The sequence below is a fragment of the Impatiens glandulifera genome, chromosome 1 (genome assembly GCF_907164915.1).
Source record: "Impatiens glandulifera chromosome 1, dImpGla2.1, whole genome shotgun sequence".
Classification (NCBI taxonomy): domain Eukaryota; kingdom Viridiplantae; phylum Streptophyta; class Magnoliopsida; order Ericales; family Balsaminaceae; genus Impatiens; species Impatiens glandulifera.
This window is the reverse complement of record NC_061862.1, coordinates 56,034,923-56,061,614: the sequence shown is the minus strand read 5'-3', so window position 1 is coordinate 56,061,614 and position 26,692 is coordinate 56,034,923. Positions and strand designations below refer to the sequence as shown.

Below are 26,692 nucleotides of genomic sequence, written 5' to 3'. Positions count from 1 at the left end.
CTACATGGTGGTACACGCTATCATCAAGCCACTGTCTGATTGTGCCAATTACTTTCCTGTTCAATTTTGTCCAATCACCGCCAGACATATCTTTTGGCTTCGCACTATCTCCTTCAACCGGCTCATACAAGTCTTTACAGTAAAGGATATCCTCCATTTTGGATTTACAAATCTGCCATTTATTATTTGTCAACCTGATCATTGTTCTATTGCCTTCCATCTCAACTTACAAAAGCACTCTTCAAAATAAACCTAACAGCTCTGATACCACTTGTTGGGAATTTTGAAATGAATATTACTTTTATACTATAATCTAGCAATGTGAGATGGGTAAATGCACAGGTTATCCATGTCTAAAACAGAAAATCAAGCACAGAACAAAACAACACCAGATTTACGTGGAAAACCCTCTCAACCTAGAGGGTAAAAACCACGGGGCTAACCAGCAAATTTCACTATAAACAAGAAACAAATACAAATGTTCTTCTCAACTTTAAACCCAAAGTTCAGGTATACAAACAGAGAAAACCAATTTCATTCAGACTTAAGATAGTCTAGATATAAGACAACAAGAGATTGGAACCTGAAGGTGAAAATGTAAGAGATCTATTTCTCCTTCTCTTCTTTTTCCTTTGTTTCTTCTCCTCTCTTTCTTCTCTTCTTTTCCGAATTTCTTCTCTCTTTAGAAGTGATAGAATGAGAAGCATTCTTAGGTTTATCTTATTTAATTAACTGTCTGGCTGGACTCAAAAGGCCCAACACTTTGGCCAACATTCTAGTTTTTAGCCTTTCAAATGACCTGTCTAGCTTGTGTCTAAAATAGTTTTCTGAGGAAGACGATCAAGACACATCTCCAAACTTAGTTATGATAATGAAGAATGAAGAATCTTTGTGGAGTAAGTCAGATATGAAATATCCGGATTGTGGAATGTGTTCCACAAAAAAATACTTTTAGACTGATAGATTCTCTTTTGGGAGAATAAAGATAGTTCTTCATTTCAGAAAGGAAAACTTAATTATAAAATACAGTCCTTTATTTGCTGCAATTAAACCTTTTAGTTTAACACAAACTAATGTTAGCTAAGTTTTTTCATTTGTTTCGATTAAACATTCAAATCGGTTGGTTTTTATATTGTTAATTAACTATGTATAACAAAATTAAGAAACAATAAAATTAATTCAATTTAAGTTCATTAAGTACGTTAAAAAAATGTAATTAAAGAAGAAAGCCAAATCATTTTTATAATTAACTTAAGATTGAACTGAAATAAATTAATTTATAATAATAAGACATTTTTGAAATATAACATCACAATAATCATAAATCATGCAATCCCATTAAATAATTCTTGATTAATTAATAAAAAGAATTATTAATTAAAATTATTATTATAAACTATAAAGTCGATCATTAACTAAAAAGACATTAACAGATATCAAATTATCCAAAATTAAATACTAAATATCTAATATTGTCATTAGTCAATAATTATGAAATAGTAAGATTTACATTGATAAATATATATGGTGACATCACTTATAGATAAGACCTTATTTATAAGAATAAGTAATGATTAAAATCATTTCAATTCCCTCTATAAAATAAATGATCGAACTTACATCATAAAAATGCATTTAATAATTAAGTTTTGTTAAAGGTGTTTCATAAAATTGTTTCCTAGTAATTATCTAAATTTTAAGACTGCATGTAATCAAATAAATTGTAAATAAGCAAAATAATGTTGGTTAGTTCTATAAAGTTAGATATAAAACATTTTCCAAAAAAAAAAGACTTAAAATTTGCCATTTTTATGCAACGTCTCAAAAATATAAGAACTCATAATTAAAAATATTTTAATGGAAAAACAGTAGTTGATAAAACATTGAGGAAAGTTTTAATTATTTGAAACTCTTTTCCAAACATTAGAAAGATAATAGTAAGCTTAGTTATATTTCATGCCCTTTTCAAAATTGTACTGAAAGACTTTTTAAATATACTTTCTTGTTTTATTACTGGTAGCCTCAAAGATTACATAGTAATTGGCTGAGTTATTTTCTTTCATTTTATAAGAAAGGAATTTATTTACGAAGAAACCAATAGGTAAAATAAGAGATGCATACAAGAAAAAATCAATACAATCAAATTAAATAAGATTTATTTTCGAGAGAAAATTCAAAATAAAAAATATATTCTTATTACATACTCATTTTTTGAATTGGACTCGTCAAACAAAAATAACTTTGAAGTTGGAGCATACAAAATCTTAGAACAACTGTTTCAAGAAGTTAGGAATATTAATATAAAAAGATTAAAATTTTATTCATAGAGATATTGTATAACCAACTTGTGATTTTGTGTTTGGACGCCTAAAAACCAAATAACATAATATTTATGTCTTAAATGACTATTAAGTTTTGATCTCTTTTATATCATTTTTACATTTGAACTTTGTTAGTTAAAATAAAAATATTTTTTAAAATAATTTATAGCGTTTTTTAACTAATATTAGAAAAAATTTCGTCTGATTTACACAGATAAAAATAAAAACAAAATAAATTAAAAAAACTATAATAATATGTATTCAATATTTAATATTCTTAATAAATCACAAATAATATATTAAAATAAAAAATAGAACACTCTCATATTGTATTCACTTCGGTAAAACAACTTATCTTCTCACATATTTCATCACATATTTTTCCGAATGAACCTCTCATCTTGTAACTTTACATTTTCACTTTGTCAATCAAATATTTGATTCATATTTTTTAATATTTATGATCGTGACCTCGCACATTGATTAAATATTTGATTCACATTTGTTTAACCACTTTCAATTATCGGCCTATTATTTCTCGGCAAACTACATCCCACTCATACTTGGTTAAAGGGTTGTACTTGTTTATTAGATTGCAAGTTCTAAACATACATATATCATTTTTATTTTTAACCGTTTAAGTTTATGTGCGGGTCAATCTACAATCCGACCAAAGTATCCATTTACTCTCACATATATATCCAAATTAATCACAACTCTTGACCCAACAATCGGACACTTTAAAAATTAAGCATCATTATAGATTATATTGATCTACTTAGTTATTTAAAAGAATATTTTTTTATAATTTATAAGCATCTTTAACTTATCATTTTTTCAAAAAAAATTAACTTATTCGTAAATGCACTTAAGAGTACCTAAAAAAAATTACAATAGAATGCAATCAAAACAAATACAAGACAAAATAATTAAAATAATACTATTGTCTTAAATATATTTATTAGTAATCAAATCTTTTATATGGAAAGTTAGATAATAAGTAGCTTAATATGAAATATAGAGTACCTAATTTACCTATTAATCCGCTGACCAAAATCATATACAAATAAATTTAATTTTTATGTTGAATTCTTATATACTTTTTTAATATTAATGTATTTGAATTGATTATAATGGGATGTAAATTCCTTTAAAAATAATTATTTGTTATCTTATTAATTTATAAAAAATTATAATTATTTTTACTTATATTTTTGGAAAAATATAAATTTAAAAAAATACTTTAAAATTTGAAAAAATAGTTTGACGCATAAATTGAGAAAAAAAAAGAAAGGAAATTTTTTAAATATATTTTAGACTTTTTTAATTTTAAATTTATTTTGGAATTTTAATTTTAAGAAACATTTATTTATAAAATATAAAAATTATTTCATTTTTTTCAATTAATTTTAAAAAAATATATTTATATTTAAATTTTAAATTTAATAAAACCAAAATAGGTTAGATTAATCAAATAAGATAGTGTATTTTACTGCACCACACAACTCACGACACAACACTAGTGTGCTGTATAAATAAAACAAGAAAATAAGCAGAATTGGTAATTAATGATATTAAAATTAATTAATTAATTAAAATTAATAATTGTATAAATTTTTGTTGGCTTCACTAAACTTTAAATCATGTCTCTTACATCATTCACTCAAGTATATTATTAATACTTATAATTTTTTTAAATTAATTTAAATCATAAATTAACTTAACCTATTAATAATCATCCTTTAAGTTATTTGACACTCATTCAATCATACCTTTTTTCTTCTATTAACTTTATATATCGTTCTGATCAAAACTCAAAAACTAATTCTTTCCTTATTGACTAAATTAATATAAGTCCAGTGAGAGTGAGAAGGAAGTAGAAAGGCAGCGGAAGTAGAGAGACATCAATCAAAGACAAAATTAGAATAAAGATGAAAACTTAGTGCAATATTAGTAGCAATATTTTGAAATGAAAATTTTGTTTCAAGTTTTATAACATTGTCTTTAATACTCATTTATAATGATATTTTCAAGATATAAATTGTATTATATCTTGTTAAAATATAAATGTAAACAAAGTTAGTAGATGATAATATTAAACCAAAAAAAATTATTTAAATTAAATGAAAAAAAGAGATTAAATAGGCTTATGTCACAAGTGTATACACAATTTATGGTGCCTACTTAATTTCTGGTGTCACAGTCTATCCTACCAAAGATGTGAGAGGAGAACCTATAAACATATATTATCAGGTTATTTATATAATTTTGAGTATAGTAATCTATTCATTTGTTAAGACTCTAATGTTTCTTGTCATAGTTATATTTCAGAAATGTTTATAAAACATAAATATCTATATTTATGTTTTTAATCATATATATTAGAACTTAGAACAATGGTGATTTCTAAAGAATCATTTTAACGCCTAATAAATATGATCTAAAACGAAACCAGCACAGTTAAGATTTGAGTTAAGACACGAGCACACGATTATTTACTAATGCTATTTTTTTTATGTGTACCTAATTTAATGATTTTGAATTTAATACTTATATAAATTGTTTTCTTTTTAATAATGATAAAATATTTTTAATATTTATATAACTATACTTTAATTCTTTGTTGATGAATATGGTTGTAATATTTTAAATATTATAAATTTAATCTAAAATCAATAAATAAAAAATAAATACACTTATATCAAACTAAGTTCTTTATGAATTAGGTGGGGAGTGATTTTGGTCTAAAAGATATATAAGTAATTGGTTGTAACATTATCTTAATAGTATAATCAATTTTTCAGTAATTTTGAATTCCTTTCAATATTTAAATTTAAAATATTGTTTATTAATATCATTTATAAATAATTAAAAAAATTAAGAATCTCAAATTAAAAATCTTAGTTGTAAAAAAAAATATATATCATTTACAATAATTATTTCTTACAAATATTTGTTTTTTTTCTTAAAGTTAATTAAACTCTTTGTTAACATTTAAGACACCTAAAATAAATATGACAAAAGACATATGATGTAGAATAAGTAATTGACTAACCAATATTCAAAAATTGATCAAAATACAATCATGTTAGTTAAGTTTTCTATTTGCTACCATTACAGTTTTCGATTTCGGTTGGATAATTTTAATTAAAAAAACTAATTGTTTATCCCGACTAACTATTTATAAAAAATTAAGAAGATGTAAAATTAAGTTCACAAGAACTTGAAAAAAAATTTTAAAAAAAAGTTAAGAGTGAACTGAAATTAAATTTATAATAATAAAACAATATAACATCACAATAATCATAATTCATGCAATGCCATAAAATAATTCTTGATTAATTAATCAAAATAATTATTAATTAAAATGATTATTATAAACTATAAAGTCATTAACCAAAAAGAAATTAATGAATATTAAATTATCCAAAATTAAAATGTTACTAAATATCTAATATTGTCATTAGTCAATAAGTAAGATTTATATTTTTAATATATATGATGACATCACTTAAATAAGACCCCTTATCTATAAGAAAGAGTGATGATTAAAATTATTTCATTCTCTCTATAAAATAAAATATTTAACTTACATAAAAAAAATACATTTAATAATTAAGTTTTGTCTAGGGGTGTTTCCAAGTAATGATCTAAATTTTAAGACTACATGTAATCAAATAAATTTTAAATAAACAAAAAATACTTGTTAGTTCAAATAAGTGAGATATGAAACTTTTTCTAAACATAAAAATATAGAAACTCCAAATTTGCCTTATTAACTACAATATCTCACAAATATGAAAAACTAAGAATGAAAAATATTTTAATAAAAAAATAACACTTAAAAAAACATTGAGAAAAGTGTTAATTAAGAAAAGTGTTAATTATTCTAAACTCTCCCAGAAAAAATGATAATGATAAACTTAGTTACACTCCAATTATCATCGGAATTATTTAAATTATTATAAATATGACGATATCCTAATCTTTTATTTATTTTATATTTAATTCATTATTTGTATTTTTGATAGGATCGGTGACATCAATAAAGATAAAGACACATCTCCAAACTTAGTTATATTGACGAGGAATGAAGAATGAAGAATCTTTGTGGAGTAAGCCAGATCTGAAAAGAATGAAGAATCTTTGTGGAGTAAGCCAAATTTGAAATTTTCGGTATTGTGAATGTGTTCCACAAAAATAATGCTTTTAGACTGATAGATTCTCTTTTGAGAGAATAAAGATAGTTCTTCATTTCAGAAAAGAAAACTTAATTATAAAATACAGTCCTTTATCTACTAGAAATACAACAAGTAAATTCTAATTTATGTAGATAAATATTGGAGCAACTTCTACAATGGTATTATGTTGCTTTTGAAGTTCATCATCTGATACCTATACTCACGCAGCTTCAAACTTGGTTGCTTCTAGTAATCTTGAGCAGACCATTCAACAAATAGTTGATATGGGGGTGACAACTGGGATAAGGAAACTGTCACTCGAGCTCTTCGAGCTGCTTACAACAATCCTGAGCGAGCTGTAGATTACTTATATTCAGTATGCCCTTGAACTTGTTAATTTTAGTTTATTTTGGCATGTGAGATATTGATATATCTATTAACATTGTAGGGAATTCCAGAAACAACAGAAGTTGCAGTCCCTGTGCCTCACTTTCCTACAAGTCAGGTTGCCTTGGAAGGGACTGGAATGGGCACAGTTTCTAATGCTTCTTCTATCGGAGCACCCAATTCATCTCCACTGAACTTGTTTCCGCAGGTAGCATTCTCAAATTCTTCCTTTGTCCTCTATATATTTTTTCTGTTTATTGCAAGCTTAAGATGTAACAGGAAGCCGTTTCTGGCTGTGGTAACGATGGACTTGGTTCTCTTGTTTTTCTCAAAAGCAACCAACAGGTTTTGATTACACTTCATTCATCCTATTTGGAAACTTATATTTGTCACGTTACATTGGAAAATCGACAAAGTTAAAACTGAAAGTTATTTTTTTTCATTTGGTATAAGATTTGTTCTGCATCATTATTATTTTGGATCAACCAAATTATAATGGGATTTTTATTGCTTCTTTTGATATATAAATCATTTTTAGATCATGATCCAAATAATAGTGATTTTTTTTCCTCATTTGATATAGAGATTTTTTTCTTGCTCATGATAAGATCATGATCATTTTGATTTTTGGATGCATAACCCAAAATAGAAATTGTACTGGTAATTGGTAGCCTTGGTCAAAGCTTGGAGTACCCAGATTGACAACTTTCAGTCATCTAATGAGACTTTAAAAACTTATAAAAATGAAAATCATTTAAGCAGGGTCCCTGTTGTGATGCTGACACAATTTATTTTTAATGGGTTCTTTGTGAATTTGGCTTTCAGTTCCAAGCATTACGCACTATGGTTCAATCAAATCCACAAATTTTACAGGTGTGTTTTTGATAATCTGTTTTGCAAAAATGCTTATTTAGATGGGTTTTTGGGTTGGTAGATCATATCTTCTTTCCGTTTGCAGCCCATGCTTCTGTTGGTAATCTTATCTCGTAAAAATTACACGTAAATGATATATGAAAATAATACAAGGATAATAAAACAAATACAACAGATTATTTAAGAAATGAAGAAAAATCTTTTCGTTTGCTCTGAGGCCTGTGGAATCACAGTTCCCTTAAAACAGTTTCACTGTCTCCCGTTTGTGCTGGAGAGTTTCGTCGGTGGCTGCTTCCCAGGGTACAACGGAACCTGCAATGATTCAGCACAGAAAAACCACTACAACATCGAACTAAACAAAAGTACCTGAATCACAATCACCGGGTTTCGCACAGAAATGATCGAGTCAAGAAACTCGAAGAACGCTCACAAGAACACTCACAAGAATACTCACAAGAACAAGGAAAGACTTTAGAATTCTAGAGAGAGAAGTGATAAGATAATGTGTAGAGAGGAATACAATGTGAAGGGATATTTATAGTTGAAAATTAAACTCATAATCAATTCTTTAATCCAACGGTCACTAATCCATCATCCATTCATCCAACGGTTATCGTTGTTTGCCTTTTCATCATCTTTGCAAGTTACATTCTACAATAAATATTTTGTAGTTACAATGACAATTAACATCATTTGTTAATTGCCTCATTCAAGACATTTATGTTAATTGTAACAATTAACAAATTTAATTCACAATGAATTTGATGTGAATTTCATTTGGATGAAATTTCACCTTAATTCACATTTGAATTTCATGTGAATTTCACTTGGATTAATTTCACTTTAATTCACATTTGAATTTCATGTGAATTTCATTTGGATTAATTTCATTTTAATTCACATTTGAATTTCATGTGAATTTCATTTGGATTAATTTCACTTTAATTCACATTTGAATTTCATGTGAATTTTATTTAGATTAATTTCACACTTAATTCACATTTGAATTTGGTGTGAATTTCATTAGCCCAAATATCATTTCCATTTAATTAATGGAATTAGTTTAATTCCAACAGCTTCAAGAGCTTGGGAAGCAAAATCCACAACTGTTAAGACTTATACAAGAGCATCACACAGAGTTTCTTCAACTGCTTAATGAGCCTAGCGACTTTTCTGAAGGGTCAGTATATTATGACTAACGCTACAATTGAATTTGATATGTGCATTCCTTTTTGTAGCTTACTGCAAATGATCAATAGGGGAAGATCTCATAGTTATTTATGTATCCAAAGATCAGTGAACTCAAAAACTGTATGTGTCTGGATTTGGATATAAATTCTCAGCGATATGCTCGACCATGCCGATCAGGAAATGCCTCATTCTATCAGTGTCACACTAGCAGAGCAGGAAGCAATTGCACGTGTATGGATAATTTATTTTCTCTTTAATCTCTTGATTCATTTTTTTCACAAATTTCTCGTGTTGTACTATTGAGCTGGTCTCCATTTGCAGCTTGAGGCAATGGGATTTGACAGAGCCATTGTAATTGAGGCATTCCTTGCCTGTGATCGTAATGAGGAATTGGTTGTTAACTATTTGTTAGAGCAAACGGAAGACTACGAGGATTGAATGGTAAATCATTTTCCTGAATTCTCTAGTCTCACATGTTTGCTAACCAATTTTTAAATAAACTAATTAAGGTATATGCTAAAGGCAAAAATGGGCTCATTTCTTTTTTGACCTTATGACTGCTTGAAGTCTTGAACAACTGCTTTGTAAATATGTTGCCATATTCGAAGTAAATTGCTGCACCTATTTGTTCTATGATGGGTACAGACAAGATATAATTTCATTGTATGAAAAATCTTAAGATATTCTATATCATAATAACTGTTTTTACAACATTAACAATAAATGGATCAGGATTATTTCAGATAATTTGAATGTTTTAAAGTGATTTACATCTAAGCATTCAAATTGTCTCACGTCTACACTTACATATCTAAACATTCAAGTTTTAGGTTTAAATTTGTTAAACTTGCATGCCATTTATTTGAAATCTAAGTTTTCAAATTATCTCAAGGTTAATAGTTTCACTTGCAGTAAATGTACAAACTAATCTTGGAAATGTTTTATGATTCTGGAACTGACCTTCATAATTCAGTCAGCTAAAACATGAATGCATCATGCACACACAACATACATTTTAAGAGAATAAAATTATAACTATTTGAATTTGGGGTTATATTTGAATTATAAATTTAAATTTTGTTTGATTAAAAAATTAATTATTTAAAATGAATGATTAAATATTTATTAAATATTTGATAAAATAAATAAAATACAATAGATTTATTGAAAATCTTCACTGGGACTATTTAAAAAGAAATAGATAGATAATATGATAAAAAAAAAAATTAAATTTAAATCATCCCCACATTTAATCTATGGTAAAATTTGGAATGAAAACTTTATCATTAATAACCAAAACAGCTAGTTAATTTTAATTTTGTAAGCCATTTTTTAAAATTATCCACTGAAGTGGACAAACATCTTTTCTTGTAACTTGTGTTATTGGTAAGTTGAACACATTTTGAGCATTACTTTTGTTAATATTTTGAATTAAAAAGTTTGATTTAAATTATTTAAAATTTTAAATTTTTATATTTATAAAGATAAAAATTTAAAAATTTACAAATAATTATTATAAGATTTGGAAAATAAAGTGAATTTACATTTATAAAATTTAAAAAATATATAATAATAATTATTTATTTGAATAAATGAATTAGGTTATTGATTTTGTAAATATGATTAGTTTATTTATTATTTTTTTAATTAATTTATACTTAATTATATATATATATATATATAAATAATAATAATAATAATATATAACTAATATTTATTAATTATTCCATTCTTTTTTTAAAGTATACAAGATTTCATGTTCACAAATAATTATTGAAGTGATAACTGAAAAATAAAATACAAAAATTATTAATATAAATAAATCATAATGGCATAAAAGTACGTATATGAATATTTGAGTATCCTAAAAAGAGGGATCATTTAAAAAATAACTCACTTAACTTAGACTTTACAAAAATAATTATTTTAAATAATTCTGACCATTTTACTCTTATTTTTTTTTTCTTTCTATTTTCTCCTCATTCTATTTTCTCCTCATGTTCTCATTTCTCTTCCCCTCCAGTGGACAGTTGCTCTCTCTTCCCTGCTTCCCTCCCCGAATTCCCTACTCTTGACGATCGCCAAGCAACGCCGAAGGACGTTTCCTCGCGAGCCCCGACTCCAGCAGCTCGCCGGACCACGAGACCACGCATGCAACTATAGCAAGGCGACTGTAGCAGCTCACCGGACCACGAGACCATACATGCAACTGTAACAAGGCGACTGTAACATCTGATACAAAAGATGAGTTACACAAGTCGGGTGGACGACCATGGTGTCGAACAGACCGCTTCACTAGAAGGCAATACAGCAGTTATGAAACCCTAGTCACTTGTATGAAAGGAATTAATAAATACCACTATACTACAACTATTTTGTTATAAGTTGCGTGGACGCAAACTATACATTGGACGAGTAATGATAGGGGGAGCGAAAAATTTGTAGCGAATGGGGCAGCGAACTACGTGGAGTGCTGATTAGACATGCTGACTCATTATTTATTTATTTCTCTTTTATATTTATTAATAATATTCTCTCTCTTTTATTAATTACATTTTCTCCCCATCTCTCTTAAATAAGACGCATTCAATAAAAATATTAATTTTTTATTATTAAAAAACACTTAATAATTTATCTCTTTAATTTTTATTATTATAAATATATATTTTTTTTAAATTATTGTAAATGTCACTATAAACACGCATTTTAATTATTTTTCTCTCTAAATAATTTGTTTCATTTTATTTATTGAAAAATATAAATTTTATTTTCAATAATAAAAATGACTCAAATTAAAATAAATAATAATTAATTGTGTTAATTAAAATTTATATATAAGAGAATAAAAAACTCAATCAACGATTAAAAAAAATATATTTTTTATTCTCTTATATATAAATTTTAATTAACACAATTAATTATTATTTATTTTAATTTGAGTCTTTTTAATTATTGAAAATAAAATTTATATTTTTCAATAAATAAAATAAAACAAATTATTTAGAGAGAAAAATAATAAAAATGCGTGTTTATAGTGACATTTACAATAATTTAAAAAAAAATATTTATAATAATAAAAATTAAAGAGATAAATTATTAAGTATTTTTTAATAATAAAAAATTAATATTTTTATTGAATGCGTCTTATTTAAGAGAGAGGGGGAGAAAATGTAATTAATAAGAAGAGAGAGAATATTATTAATAAATATAAAAGAGAAATAAATCAATAATGAGTCAGCATGTCTAATCAGCACTCCACGTAGTTCGCTGCCCTATTCGCTACAAATTTTTCGCTCCCCCTATCATTACTCCTATACATTGCGTGGTCAATTTGTGTATGTGGTGAGGAAGAGAATCAAATTGAGCCCTGAAAAGGCTATCTTCATTTTTCTCAAGAACATTCTGTCACCCACAGGTCAGTTACAAACTTCTGATTGATAACTGCTATAATGAGTTCTATTGAATCTCTAAATAGGTTATTGTTGAATTATTGTATTGTGTTGCATCTGCTATGATGTTTACGGTTTATGAGGAAAATAAGGACGAAGATGACTTGCTATGATGTTTACGGTTTATGAGGAAAATAAGGACGAAGATGACTTTCTTTACATGACTTACAGTGTCAAGAACACCTTTGGGTTGTTTTAGAACTAAAAGGAAGAAGAGATGAATTGTGAATATATTTTTACTCATTTCAAAATGCTTTGTTTACGGTCTATTTTAATTTTCTTCATGTGAAGATGGAATTTGTTGATATGATATAGAGGAGAGTATTTATGAAACTTCTTCAATCTTGTTTTCTAAACAGTTTGTGGTGTGATTAAAATTAATTTAGAAATGATATTTTTGATTAGTGTTTCTTTTACTTTCTCCTTTCATATCATTTACAAATTAAGGGTTTGTTTGATGTTGGTTAATTAGATTAAATCTAAATAAAAAAATCTCCCAATAACTTGAATCTAATAGGAAAAAGGAATTCGAACATAAACTTTAATATTAATAAGGGAAACAATATGTTTTCTCCTACAATACAAATGCACCAAAAATGGAAGAAGTTATAGATATAATAGATGAACAATTCTAAACAAATGGTTTATCTATGACTCTTCCATGTACACTGAAAATTCTCGATAAAATGTCGTCAATCAAACAGAACTTTAAATCCACTGTAAGTAAAAAAAAGGAATATATTATTAGGAATGAAACTAAAAATCATGAAAAGATTACAATAATCATATCACATATCTATATTCTAAAATTGTTTAGTTATCAATTTTGGAGTAGACATTATCAAAGAAAACGAATATATTATCGAAGAATAAAACATCTAGAGGGGAACATCCAATGTTGTTTGGCATTAGATTAAGAACCTTTTATAACCATATTCACTTTATAATCCCACAATAGAAGTGCCAAATGTTATTCTCCCATCCCAAACATTTGGTGAAAGGATTTCTTCCAAAAAGAGAAAAAGAAATTGAACGGAGAATTAACACTTTGCGTCAGCGCAAACAACACTTACGCAAAGTGTGCACTTTGCGTCGACGCAAAGTATAGTTTGCGAATGTAATATACATATTCAATCACATTCAGAATGGACATAATTAATTTTCGTCCCTCGAAAAATGCAATTTGCGTGGGGAGGTAATATACAGAAAGATTCTCACACATTCAGTCAAAATAATAACCATTCATACTCATTCAAACCACATTCAATCCATTTAGTAAAATATTCACCTAAAATCCTAAAAACCTAAAACCCTAAAACATATCATACTCAGAATGCAAGCGGGAAAAAAAATAAAAACTCACATAAATATGCAAGCGGTGAATGGTGAATGCTGATGCGGAGAAGCGTCCGGCGTTGCTTGGCGATCATCGGGGAATGATGGAGGTTAGTAGCGGGGGAGAGAAGTGGGGAAGCGTCCGGCGATGCTGCTGGAGTCGGGGCTCGCGGGGAGGGATGGGAAGCGCAATGATCGTCTAGAGGAGAAGAGAGAAAAAAGAGAAGAGAAAATGAGGAGGAAAAGAAAATGAAACGAAAATAAAAACATATATATTAAGGGTAAAATGGTCAATTTTTTTGAAAAATATTAGTTTTATCAATTGTTTTTGGGCTAAGTTATTTTTTAAATAGGACCAATTTTTAGAGTCATTTTATCAAATTTCCCTATTTGAGAGGTTCTATCCGGTGACGAGGAATAATATCCGGTCATTTTCGGTTTTCTAGTTTTGTCCAATATTAAGTTTTTTTTAAAATAAAAAATAAAAATTTTTATCATTAATTTAACTTTAAGTTTTCCTTTGTTTAATGTAAGAATTGAATTTAAATTTTATTATTAAGATAGAAATAAAAAGGTTAAACGCTAGTTCTTCTTTAAAGCCAGTGTGAACTTATTTGAGTTAACTTAGACTTGGAAATGTATATTATTTTTTTATAATTTGTAAGGATCTTTAACCTTAAGTCGAAACACTTTTTACAAATATATAAAATATTTTTAAATACACTTTAGCAAACATAACAAACATTATAAACAGGATGAAATCAAAATAAAAAAATAATTAAAAGAAAACTATTGTCTTAAATATATATTAATAATCAAATCTTTTACATGACAAGATAACAAAGTAACTTAATAAGAAATATAGAATATCTAATTTTACAGATTAATTGCTGACCAATTTTTTTTCAAATAAATCTAATTTTTAATTTTTATGTTAAATTCTTATATATATTTTTAATATCAATGTATTTGAATAATTGATTATAATGATGTAAATTCTATAAAAACTAATTAGTTATTATCTTATTATTTTATAAAAAAGTTGAAAATATACTTTTACTTATATTTTTTTATCGAAAAATATGAATGTTGAAAATACTCTAAAACTTGTAATATGAGTATTGAATATAGTTAATAAGAAAAAAAGTTATTAAAATTTAAATTTAAGAAAACTAAAATATAGTTAGAATTGTGTATTATGGCACCACCCCGCACGATGGTCAGGTCACTCGTGTATTAAATATGACTTTCTTTTTTACATGTCATTTGTCCTTTTAATGTATATATTTTAAAATTAAAAAAAATAATTAGTTTGTTTGTGTTAGGATCTAGGTCGAGGCTGGGGAACCGGGGTCTGGCCGGTTAGCGCCTTCACTCAATGATTGGTGTTTAATCCGGTTAGAGATTAACACCGGGTTTCAATACTATACAAACTGTCACAAACCCTTGAACCGAGTTCATGTGCGGAATTGGTTTATTTCAGGTTGAAGCAGCACACACACAAGATAAGTAGAACCGGATTTGGATAAAGTCGGTTTGGAATTGGGTGGGTCGGTTTTGGGCCTTAGTAAGTCGGTTTAGGTAGAATCGGTTAGAATGTGAGACTGGCAGAAAGTAAATAACAAGACAGATTTTTATGGATGTTCGGAGATAAACTCCTACGTCACCCCTTCCTCTCGAAACCGCAAGAAGGATATTCACTAAGGAATACACAAACACAATCTGATCGAGACTTATTTGCTGCTCGATAACACTCGTACAATTCTCACCGAAATTGTAATATCACTTCAAATAAACACTTGAGCTCTAAATCTTGTAGAGAGATAAACTTGTAATCAATAATTCTTAGAGCTTGTAGTTGGTAGAACTGGTAACCGTATTTACTCCTCTTCAGCTCCTTCTTTTATAGGTGAAATGTGCCAACGGTCACATTTCATCTCCTTGAATCTGATTGGTTGAGAAGAGGTTCAGTGATTCAGACCTGGAGGTCTAGGCTTCCAGTGTATAGGTCAAACCGGCTAGTTTTATCCCCTCTTCTAGCCTAGTGGCAATAAGAGGTGGATATCCCTCAGGCCTCCATGAGGTCCTGGGTTCGAGCCCATCAGGCGGCAAGTTCTGCGCCTGGTTAATTGGTTAAGTATGTTTGTGGGCTATGTACTTAACCCGCGGGGATTAGTTGCACTCCATAGGAGTAGCGGAACCCAGCGTTCTAAAAAAAAAACGGCTAGGTTTGTCTTTTACTTAATATGGAAACTGTCGGTTGGGCAGTTGCCTACACCTGGAGGATTGCGCCTCTAATTTATCCCGGAGTGGAAAGATCTTGTCGGACGGTCTTCTACAGCCTACGGATTGTCCTCAGACTTGTATGAATATGGTAATATTAAGGTCTGTCCCTTTGGTATCATCTTCAACAGATACTCAAAGTATCTATTCGCACTGGTCGGTTGGTTAGGTTAACCGGATAACTTCCGGTTTTTCATAACTTCAGGTTGACCGAATGTCCAACGATTTTGGCCTTCTGATTTGACCGGTCTTGTCTTCTTGATCGGTTAGGTTCTTGGCCGGTTATATTGCTTGACCGGTTGAATTACTTAACCGGTTGAATTCTTTAACCGTTCCTGCACAGGAAGTTTGTTTTTGTTAAGTTCTATTTGCCTCCTCAAGTGCTTTGTCGGCTGCCAGCTTTTCCGCTATCATCTCCGCCAGCTATTCGGTGACAGCCTTTAGATCGGCCTCGGTCTTGGCGTGCTTCTCTTCAAGCATTGCCACTCTCTCAAGTGTAGAACCGGCTTGGACACCGGATTGAGCCAGATCCCCATCAATCTTTTTCAGCCTTTGATCGGTTGTTAATTGGTTTAGTTCTGCCATACCGACTTTTTGGCTGGTAAGAGCGAGGTCGGCTTCCAACTTCTTAGTTGCGGCCTCCAATGCCTTAGTTCTGTCAGTATTGTCACTATACAAAAGGTCGGTCATGCCGTATTTGTCCTCAACGGACGTGATCCGTCCGACCGCGGTTTCTAGCTCTTTATTTGTAGACTCGTTCATCTCGATGGATTTAGTCGCGGTTTTTTTTATCTTCTTTTGCCACAGCAGAATGGTGGCATTGACAAATTCCTCGATTAGATCCTTTACTTTATCTTTTGTTACAGCCGGTACCGAATCCTCGGTTTGAAGAGAGACTTGCTGATCGGTGTGCGGTGTACCCGTCCTGAGGTCGTTGTCGTTGATTATGGGTTCCTGTTCAGGGAAGACATGCTCGGTTTCAACCGGATTCGGACTGCCATCATCCTCAAGTGGGGATCTGGAGAAGTGCGACGCCTCCTGGTGCTCGGGTTCCGCTTCCAACCGTCCTAGCTCCTCGGTCAGTTCCTGTTCTTTGACCGCTAGCATGTCCAACACCAAGAGCTCAAATTGAGAGTCTGCTGTCCTTGGGATGTGCTTTCCTTGAAGACGTTGGATGTGTTCGGTGAGCCCCAGTAACCGGGCATGCGGTTTGACCATCCTACTTCGTCGAAGAGCGGTCAAGACGCTCTGAGCCTTTGTGACGTTGATGACTTACGCTTCCATCTCAACCAACTTTTCGAATTTCCGGTCAGCAGGATGTTCCGGTAGCATGTTTTTGTAGAAATTTCATGCCGGTTCAGGGCCCATTGAAAGTAGACGTCGCTTGCCGCATGAGTCTGCTCGTGAATTTCTTTCATGATTTGGTTGACGAGATCCTCGCCCATTTGCCGGATGTGTTCATCCGCGGTTTCATATTCTTCTTGTTGTCTGCCCGAACCGGCATCAACATTATCAGTTCTGGCCGATTGTTCTTCGACCATCGGTTCTTTCCATTTTCCAGTCCGATCCTCTCTGGTGTGGTATGAAGCGGTTCGGCCAGAGCTGGATGCCGAATTTTCTGTATTGAGGACGTCGGAGTGCGGATTTGCCGATCCGGTCGGTTGCTTATCCGCCTTGCTTCCGGATTTTTCTTTAGTCGGAGTCTTCTTCTTTTTAGCTGTTGTCTTCTTCTTTTTGCCGGAGACCTACTTTTTGCCCTGTTTATCCTCCGGTCTGATAAATTGATGCGATTTTACGATTTTGCTGGGGGCGAGGAAAACACCAGGGTCGGTGTCAGCATTAAAATGACGCATCAGTTTGCTGAGTGGGACAACGTATCCCCATGACCGTTTGAATGTTGGATCCACCATCTCACATAAGTTGGAGAAGATTACCTTCGCTCAGTTAATTTTAGTGTCGTTGACTAAACCGGCAATCATATAAATCTTCATTCGGGTGAGGCTATCATAGTTCCCTCCCCGTGCCTGAACCGACTTAGTTAAAATTTCACATAGTGGTCTGAGTTCCGGGTTGAGTGAGGTTTTCTTACCAGATACCGCTATTGGCACCTCAGTATCCGAGATATCCCGTCAAACCGCTTGGAATGCTTCCTCGTCTATAAACACCGAGAAGTCGCTCCCATCGGTTGGCAGATGAAGAACTTCAGCAATCGACTCCATGGTAAGTTTAAACGGTTTACCGCCTACTATTGCGGTTATCGTCCCTTCGCTGAGAACGGCGGTATGAAAGAACTCGGTAACCGCCTCTTGATATAAGACGAACGGTCCGTTCAAGAAATGTTCGAGACCGGACTCAGAGATTTGGGTTAACATCCGTTTAGCTTTCGCCGATCCATTTGCTCGAACTTCATCGAAGTCGACCTGGACGATGTGAGTGAAGAGCACAGATTCACGACCCATTTGAAGAAAACGAGAGATCGCCGGATTTGAGAGATTTGAAAGCTAGAGAGAGAAAGCCGTTTCGCGTGAGAATGAAATAAAATGGCTAAGGACCATATTTATATTCGCGGGTTGGAATTTCAACCTCCGCGAACTGTCACGTCAAGTTTGGGCAGGAATTTTCCCTCCAAAAGGCTTTGGGCGGCAAACGATAGGCGGGAAGTTTGAGCGGGCTTTTGATGCGGTTATTTAACCGGCGATAAAGCGGTTTGTTCTTGTAACCGATTATTAAGTGAAGCGGTTATTTAACCAATGATAAAGCGGTTCGCGATTTTGACCGGTTATTCAACGAGGTAGTTAGCGTGTTTAGCCGGTTAGTCATTTAGATAGATATTCTAATAATGCGAATTTGACCTGGTTTTCAAGCTTAGAAATTCAAATAATCATTCAATAATAGAGACTGATACACGGATCGGTTTAGGGTACAAAAGATACAGAAAGATAACTTATGTAATAATTATTTTAGAGAGTTTGTCCTCCACCCCTCCTCATGGAGAACATTTGATAGGTACGCCGGGGTACCCGGTCCAAGATTTGGATTATGTGTACGAAGGAGCCGACTTATGTGGGGGCGTAACCGAGACCTTTCTTTGACTCGACCATGGTCTTCAGGTTATGGAATATGACCGATGACCAGTTGATGGGGGTGTTGCTGATGATGTTGGTCATCATGTCGAAAACTTTCCTAGAATAGTATTGGTTCGGAGATTGGCAGATGATGGATCGATTGACGATCTCGTGAAAGAGTTGGATGTGATGGGCGAGGCGGGTTTTCAGACCGTGGTTCTCCACCGGTACTTCGGTTCCGGAGAACATTTCCGAATAGTCAATTGCTGCATTGCCCACCCGGGATGGGAAATCGGAAAACCCTTTAGTGGGCAGATTAAACATCCGGGAGAATGCGCTTTCGTTCAGAAAAATGGTGTGGTTTTTCACCACGGAGATAATGACATCGTCATTCATGGATGCATTGTTTAACAATTCCATTACTTCTGGAATGAACAGAGGTCCGGATTCTTCGAGAAAATCAAGAAGGTCGGTGTCAATTAGGGATTCAAAAAGGAGTTCCTTCACTTCAAGATCCTGAAGTTGGAGGACGAAGTCGAAATCAATGCACATATAGTTTCTTAGTGTGCGGTTCGAAATTCTTTCAAATTTTGCCAAGAGAGAGAGAGAGTTTAAGAAATTCTGATTTGTTTGGAGGTTTGTTGAATTGACAAGAGGGGGTTCCTTATATAGATTTGAGATTGGATGGAAAATATGGGCATTTAATGCTGAAATTCAGTTTTGTCTTATTTATGATGGGAATATTTATGTTTCCAAAACTCCTTGGGAAGGAGTTACTTTTGACCGGTTGCGGTGCTCGAGGTGGAGAATATAGTTAGAAAGTAACTAAGTTTGTGTAATTTCCTAAGTAGTTGGAAATTGAAAGTGACTTTTCATTAATGAGATTGAAGTTACAATAAACCAAAGGAAACATATAGACTAGCCGAAAAGATCATAACGGTGTAGGATGACAATACAACCAATTCGTACAACAAAATGACTGATTGTAGGAAGGAGTAATTTAATTGTCGGAGGAGTTGAGGTGTCGGTTCTTCCTTTTCCAGGCCTTCTCGATCCGCTCATAGAATGAGTCGACAAGTTCCTTGATTATGACCTGGGCCTGATTCAGTCCTTCGCCCGGACATAGTGGAACCCCGAGTTCCATGAGTAGGTAGCTGATCTAGGGGATGAGGCCGGTTTAGCGAATGGTGATCATCTAGATCAGGACATCGAATAACACCCTTGACCAATTGATCGGCATATCTGTTGTGATAGCGGTCATCATATTGAAAGCTGTAGCACAATAGGTATTGGTCACATCCTTACCTAGGATGCCCCTACCGATGATATCATTGAGAAGTTGGTATTCAGCCCTCAGTGATGACCTAGCACCGTGGTCACTAACCGGATGATTAGACCGAGAGAAGCTCAAGGAAATTTTGGCTTTTAGTCCGCCCGGGACGTTCAGATCAATGATCCCTTGCTTCGGAAGATCAAAGCATCTGGCAAAGTCATTCTCCGAAAAATCAAACACGGTCCCTCCGACCCTAGATTGAATGAGGGTGTCGAAATGAGGGGTACCCCGGAAAACCCTGGCGTTATAGAAGAACTCCATGACAGTTTCAGGGAAGATGACATGTTTGTCATTTAGAAAGGATTTTAGACCGGTGTCTTCAAGTGACTTGATCATTTTGAAGATTTCATAATGCTCTGTACTTTGAGCAGAGTCGAAATCAACTTGGGGAATGTTTGGAAACTGAGACATTTTTGTCTTAGTGAGAGGATAAGTTAATACTTGTGAATATTTTGTCTGATGTTTACCTAACTTATATATTAGTAGAGGGATGATAGTATTATCCAGTGGGTGACAGTTAATGTATTCTACTGACCATAGGATTAAACATATTTCATGAAATAAGCATGTCTATAACCTAGGATGTGAGTCATAGGCCTGGACGGTGAAAGATATCATATCTTCACGTCTTTTAAGGTATGACCATTTTGCTTTGAAAAGATATCTTTTCAGAACAGATAAATCTAAACACAGATAATTGTTCCACTTTTGTTCGGAGACCAAATAGTCCAGAGTACATTATTTCCAAACCGGTCGGTTTTTAGTAATTGGTCCCGATGCGGTTAATTAGTGTAAGCACTAAGTAACCGGTCAGTTTTCTGTAACTAATAGACAGAGCGGTTCTTCAACAGGTACCTTGGTGAATTCGGATTCCGACAATTTAGGAAGAACTACCGGTTTTTCTGTTAGAACCGATTTTCCCTTTAGACATTTCTAAGAGATGAGCTGATTAATATCCGTTAAACCGAGTATGTTTCTGAAGTAAGAAAACTTAGCTTCCTGCAGGGGCTTTGTGAAGATATCGGCTACTTGTTGTTCTGTTGATACGTATTCCAGCCGGATATGCTTCAACATGACATGTTCCCGGATGAAGTGATGCCTTATGTCGATGTGCTTGGTTCTAGAGTGTAAGACTGGATTGTATGTAATTGCTATGGCACTTGTGTTATCACAGAATATTGGGGAATCTTTGGCGGTGATACCGAAATCCTTCAGTTGTTGTTGGATCCATAGAAGTTGTGAACAGCAACTTCCGGCTGCCAGATATTCAGCTTCTACGATTGATGTGGCAACCAATGTTTGCTTCTTGTTGTGCCATTAAACAAGCCAATCACCTAGGAATTGGCATGTTCCGCTGGTACTTTTTCTATCAACTTTGCAACCTGCGTAGTCTGCATCTAAGTAACTTGTGAGGTTGAAAGATGAGTCCTTTGGATACCACAGACCGACTTCAGGGGTTCCCTTTAGATATTTCAAGATTCGCTTTGCGGCTGTGTAGTGAGACTGTTTTGTATTAGCCTGGAATCTTCCGCACACCCCGACCGCAAATTGTATATCCGGTCTACTTGCTGTTAGGTATAGGAGAGAACCGATGATTCCTCAGTAAGCTGTCAGGTCTACTGCCTGACCGTCATTATCCTTGTCCAATTTGACTAATGAGCTCATTGGGGTAGCGGCTGAGGAGAATGTATCCATCCCAAATTTCTTTAGAAGTTCCTTTGTGTATTTGGGTTGACTTATGAAAGTTCCTCATTCGAGTTGCTTAACTTGAAGGCCTAGGAAGAAGCTTAATTCTCCCATCATACTCATCTCAAATTTATTAGTTATCAAGGTTGAGAATTTATCACATAGCGTAGGATCGGTTGATCCGAAAATGATGTCATCCACATATATTTGAACAAGTAGGATGTGTTCCTTTTTCTCAAATTTAAATATCGTTTTATCTACCGAACCTATGGTGAAGTCATGTTTTAACAGAAATGCGGTTAGTGTATCATACCAAGCTCTAGGAGCTTGCTTTAAACCGTACAATGCTTTGTTTAAGTGGTATACATGATTAGGCAGGTCATCATTTTTTAAAACCGGGTGGTTATTCAACATATACTTCCTCACGTAGGTCACCATTCAAAAATGCACTTTTGACATCTATTTGAAAAACTTAAAAATTTTTGAAAGCAGCAAAGGCCAGAAAAATTCTAATGGCTTCAATCCTAGCTACAGGGGCAAATGATTCTTCAAAATCAATGCCTTCTTCCTGTTTGTATCCACGTGCCACTAATTTGGCTTTGTTCCTCGTGACCAAACCGTCTTCATTGAGTTTATTTCTAAATACCCATCTTGTTCTTATGACCGATTGATCTTTCGGTCTAGGGACTAGGTACCAGACTTTGTTACTCTCAAACTGGTTTAACTCTTCTTGTATTCCCAAGATCCAATCCGGATCTAACAATGCTTCATCCACTCTTTTCGGCTCAATCTGAGATATAAAAGCGGAATTAAAGTATTCCTCCAGGATTTGTCGCCTAGTTGGAACGGGTTCTGAAGGATCACCTATAATTAGATCAAGAGGATGATTTGTGTTTCTTTTGAGATTCGGTTCAGGAGTGTCTACCAAATCACCGTTTACTTGATCAATGCTAGACATATCGGTAGGCTGAACAAGAGTGTCAGACCGACCGATTTCCTCAGTTTGAACCGAGGTGTCAGCTTCCTGCCGTGTGACAGCTTGATCCGGATGGGTTTCATCATCACCCATTTGGTCATGGACAAATCGTCTGAAAACCGGAACCTCATCTTCACTATCAGAGTGGATATTGTTGTTTTCCAATCTGTTGTGCAGATCAAAGGATGATGCAGTGTTACTTTCAACCAATTCATCGAAAACGACGTGAAAAGATTCTTCCACTATTAAAGTTCTAGTATTGTACACTCTATAAGTTTTACTGACTGCTGAGTAACCTAACATGATCCCAATATCGGATTTTGCATCAAAAGCAGATAGGTAAGTTTTGACATAAATGTGAATGTAACATTTACAACCGAAAATTTTAAGATACCTAAGGTTATGAATCCTATCAAAGTATACTACATACGGTGTTTTATTGTGAAACTTGTTAATCAGAGACCGGTTTTCTGTGTGACATGCAGTATTGATAGCCTCAGCCCAAAATTTCTGGGCAATACCCGAATCGGTTATCATGGATGTTAGGATCTAGGTAGCCGCTGGAGGACCGGGGTTGGACCGGTTAGCGGTTCTCACTCGAAGGGTGGTGGTTAATCCGGTTAGAGATTAACACCGGGGTTTCAATACTACACAACCTGTCACAAACCCTTGAACTAGGTTCAAGCGCGGAAGAGGTTTGCTTTCAGGTTGAAGCGGCAAACTTATATGATAGGCAGAACCGGTTTCGGATGATGAGGATTTGAAAGATTGATGGGTCGGTTTCGGTAACCTGATGATTCGACTTGGATAGAGTTAAGTTGGTTATAGCGGTATATATCGGTTAGATAGTGGAACCGGCAGGAAGTAAATGACAAAACAGATTTTATGGATGTTCGGAGATAAAACTCCTACGTCACCGCTTCCTCTCGAAACCGCGAGAAGGATATTCACTAAGGAATACAAGTACAATCCGATCGAGACTTATTTCCTGCTCGATAACACTCTTACAATTTACACCGAAATTGTAAAACACACACTTTAACTTTAGCACTTAGGCTTTTTAAAACAACACAGCCTTATCACTTGTAGAGTAAATGCTCTTAGAATTTCTTACTTGTCTCACTGTATCTCACTTGTCCCGCATTTACTCTTCTTCAACTGCCCCTTTTATAGGTGAAATATGCCAACGGTCATATTTCACTTCCTTGAATCTGATTGGCTGAGCAGAGGTGCAGAGGTTCAGTGATTCAGTGATTCAGAGCCTGCGGTCATCTTTTCAGACCTGGCGGTCAACCTCAGACCTGGCGGTCTGTCTCAGACCTGGCGGTCTGTTCTTCCGGTGTGTAAGACAAACCTGCTAGGTTTGTCTTTTACTCAATGTGGACACTGTCTGTTAGACATTTGTCTGTACTTGGAAGATCTCCTTTCTGACTTATCCCGAAGTGGAAAGATCCTGTAGGACTGTCTTCTGTAGCCTGCAGACTTTCCTCAGACTTGTATGGATATGGAAGTGTTTAGTCTGTTCCTTTGGTATCATTCTCAATAGATACCCGAATTGTCTTCTTGTACTGGTCGGTCATTCAACTTAACCGGATGGCTTCCGGTACGAGTGATATAATCGGACTTCTTCCGGTTATTCCTTTGCCTTGTGGCTGGTCGGCTGTCTGATGTTTCCGGTTTTAAGCTTTGGCCGATCATTTCATTGTCCGGTTATATTCCAAGTGTTCCTGGTCGGTTTAGTGACTTGACCGGCTAGCCTTTTTAGTCGGTTCTTTTGTTTGACCGGTCCGGTTCCTTGTTCCTACATGAAAGGTTTATTTAAGTTAGGTTTATGTGAACCGGTCTAATTTTATCTAACAATTTCTCCCTTTTTGATTATTTTATTTAAAATTATCAAAATCATGTAAGTTTGCAAACGTAGGCCGGTTCTTTTGTTTGTCCGGTTTTTTGAAACTGACTTAGGAGAATTTTTCGAAAAATTTTGGAAAAGAAATTTTGAGAAAAATTTTCGGTTTTCGGAAAATCTTATCTTTTATCTTATCAATTTCTCCCTTTTTGATTATTTTATTTAAAATTATCAAAACCAAGTAGAGATGCAAAAGATGGCCGGTTTCAAAAATAACTTTATATATATACGATGGATAACCGGAATTAGATAATAACATATAGAAATACTAAGACAAGCATAGGTAAGAGAAAAGGGAGCCCCTATTCCGAGTCCGAGAAGTCATATATGTTCCGCTTTTTCTTCGCTGATTGCGGTCGACTGGCCGATTCAGAGACTCGCGGTCTTCTTTTCAGACCTCGCGGTCAACCTCAGACCTGTCGGTCTGTTCTTCCGGTGTGTAAGACAAACCTTCTAGGTTTGTCTTTTACTCAATGTGGACACTGTCTGTTAGACAGTTGTCTGTACTTGGAAGATCTCCTTTCTGACTTATCCCGAAGTGGAAAGATCCTGTAAGACTGTCTTCTGCTGACTGCAGACTTTCCTCAGACTTGTATGGATATAGAAGTGTTCAGTTTGTTCCTTTGGTATCATTCTCAACAGATACCCGAATTGTCTTCTTGTACTGGTCGGTCATTCAACTTAACCGGATGGCTTCCGGTATGAGTGATGTAACCGGACTTCTTCCGGTTATTCCATTGCCTTGTGGCTGGTCGGCTGTCTGATGTTTCCGGTTTTAAGCTTTGGCCGATCCTTTCTTTGTCCGGTTATATTCCAAGTGTTCCTGGTCGGTTTAGTGACTTGACCGGCTAGCCTTTTTAGTCGGTTCTTTTGTTTGACCGGTCCGGTTCCTTGTTCCTACATGAAAGGTTTATTTAAGTTAGGTTTATGTGAACCGGTCTAATTTTATCTAACAATGGACCTTGCGGCTTCCTTGAGAATTCGGTTTCTTCTCTCGGCCAGGCCGTTCTGTTGAGGAGTCCTAGCACTAGACAACTCGTGTCTAATACCGAATTCATCAAGAAATGCATTTAATGTACTATTTGTAAATTCGGTTCCTCTATCACTCCTAATGCTATTTATACGTGTTGATTTTTCATTTTGTAAACGTTTAAGCAATGTATTAAATTTGAGGCGGTTTCACGTTTGGATGCCAAAAATATTACCCATGTATACCTAGAATAATCATCAACAACTACCATAGTATAGAGCATACCACCTAGGCTGACGACCCTAATCGGTCCAAATAGGTCCATGTGAAGGAGATCTAAGCATCGGTTAGATTGAATGTGTCGTTTACTCTTAAAGGTTGACTTAGTTTGTTTACCCATTTGACATGCTGAACAAACCTTATCCTTATTGAATACTATATCAGGAATTCCTTCAACTAGCTTTTTACCGCGGATATAGTTTAAGGTTTTCAGGTTTAAGTGGTTTAACCTTTTATGCCACAACCAGGTTTGATCGGTTTTAGCCACCATGCAAACAGGGTGTTCTACTTTATTTTTCCAATCTACCTTGTATATATTTCCTAACATATTTCCGGTTAGTAGTATTATACATTGAGAATTTTTAACTAAGCATGCATGTTTAAGGAATTCTACAGTGTATCCAGCATCACACATTTGGCTAATGCTTAGCAAGTTAAAATGTAGGTTTTCAACTAA

The 26,692-nt window shown here is 33.4% G+C and overlaps 1 pseudogene; it reads left to right on the top strand.

Moving 5' to 3' along the window:
- Positions 1-4: 4 nt before the first annotated feature.
- LOC124928653 lies at positions 5-9,391 on the top strand (annotated as a pseudogene).
- The last annotated feature ends 17,301 nt before the right edge of the window (positions 9,392-26,692 follow it).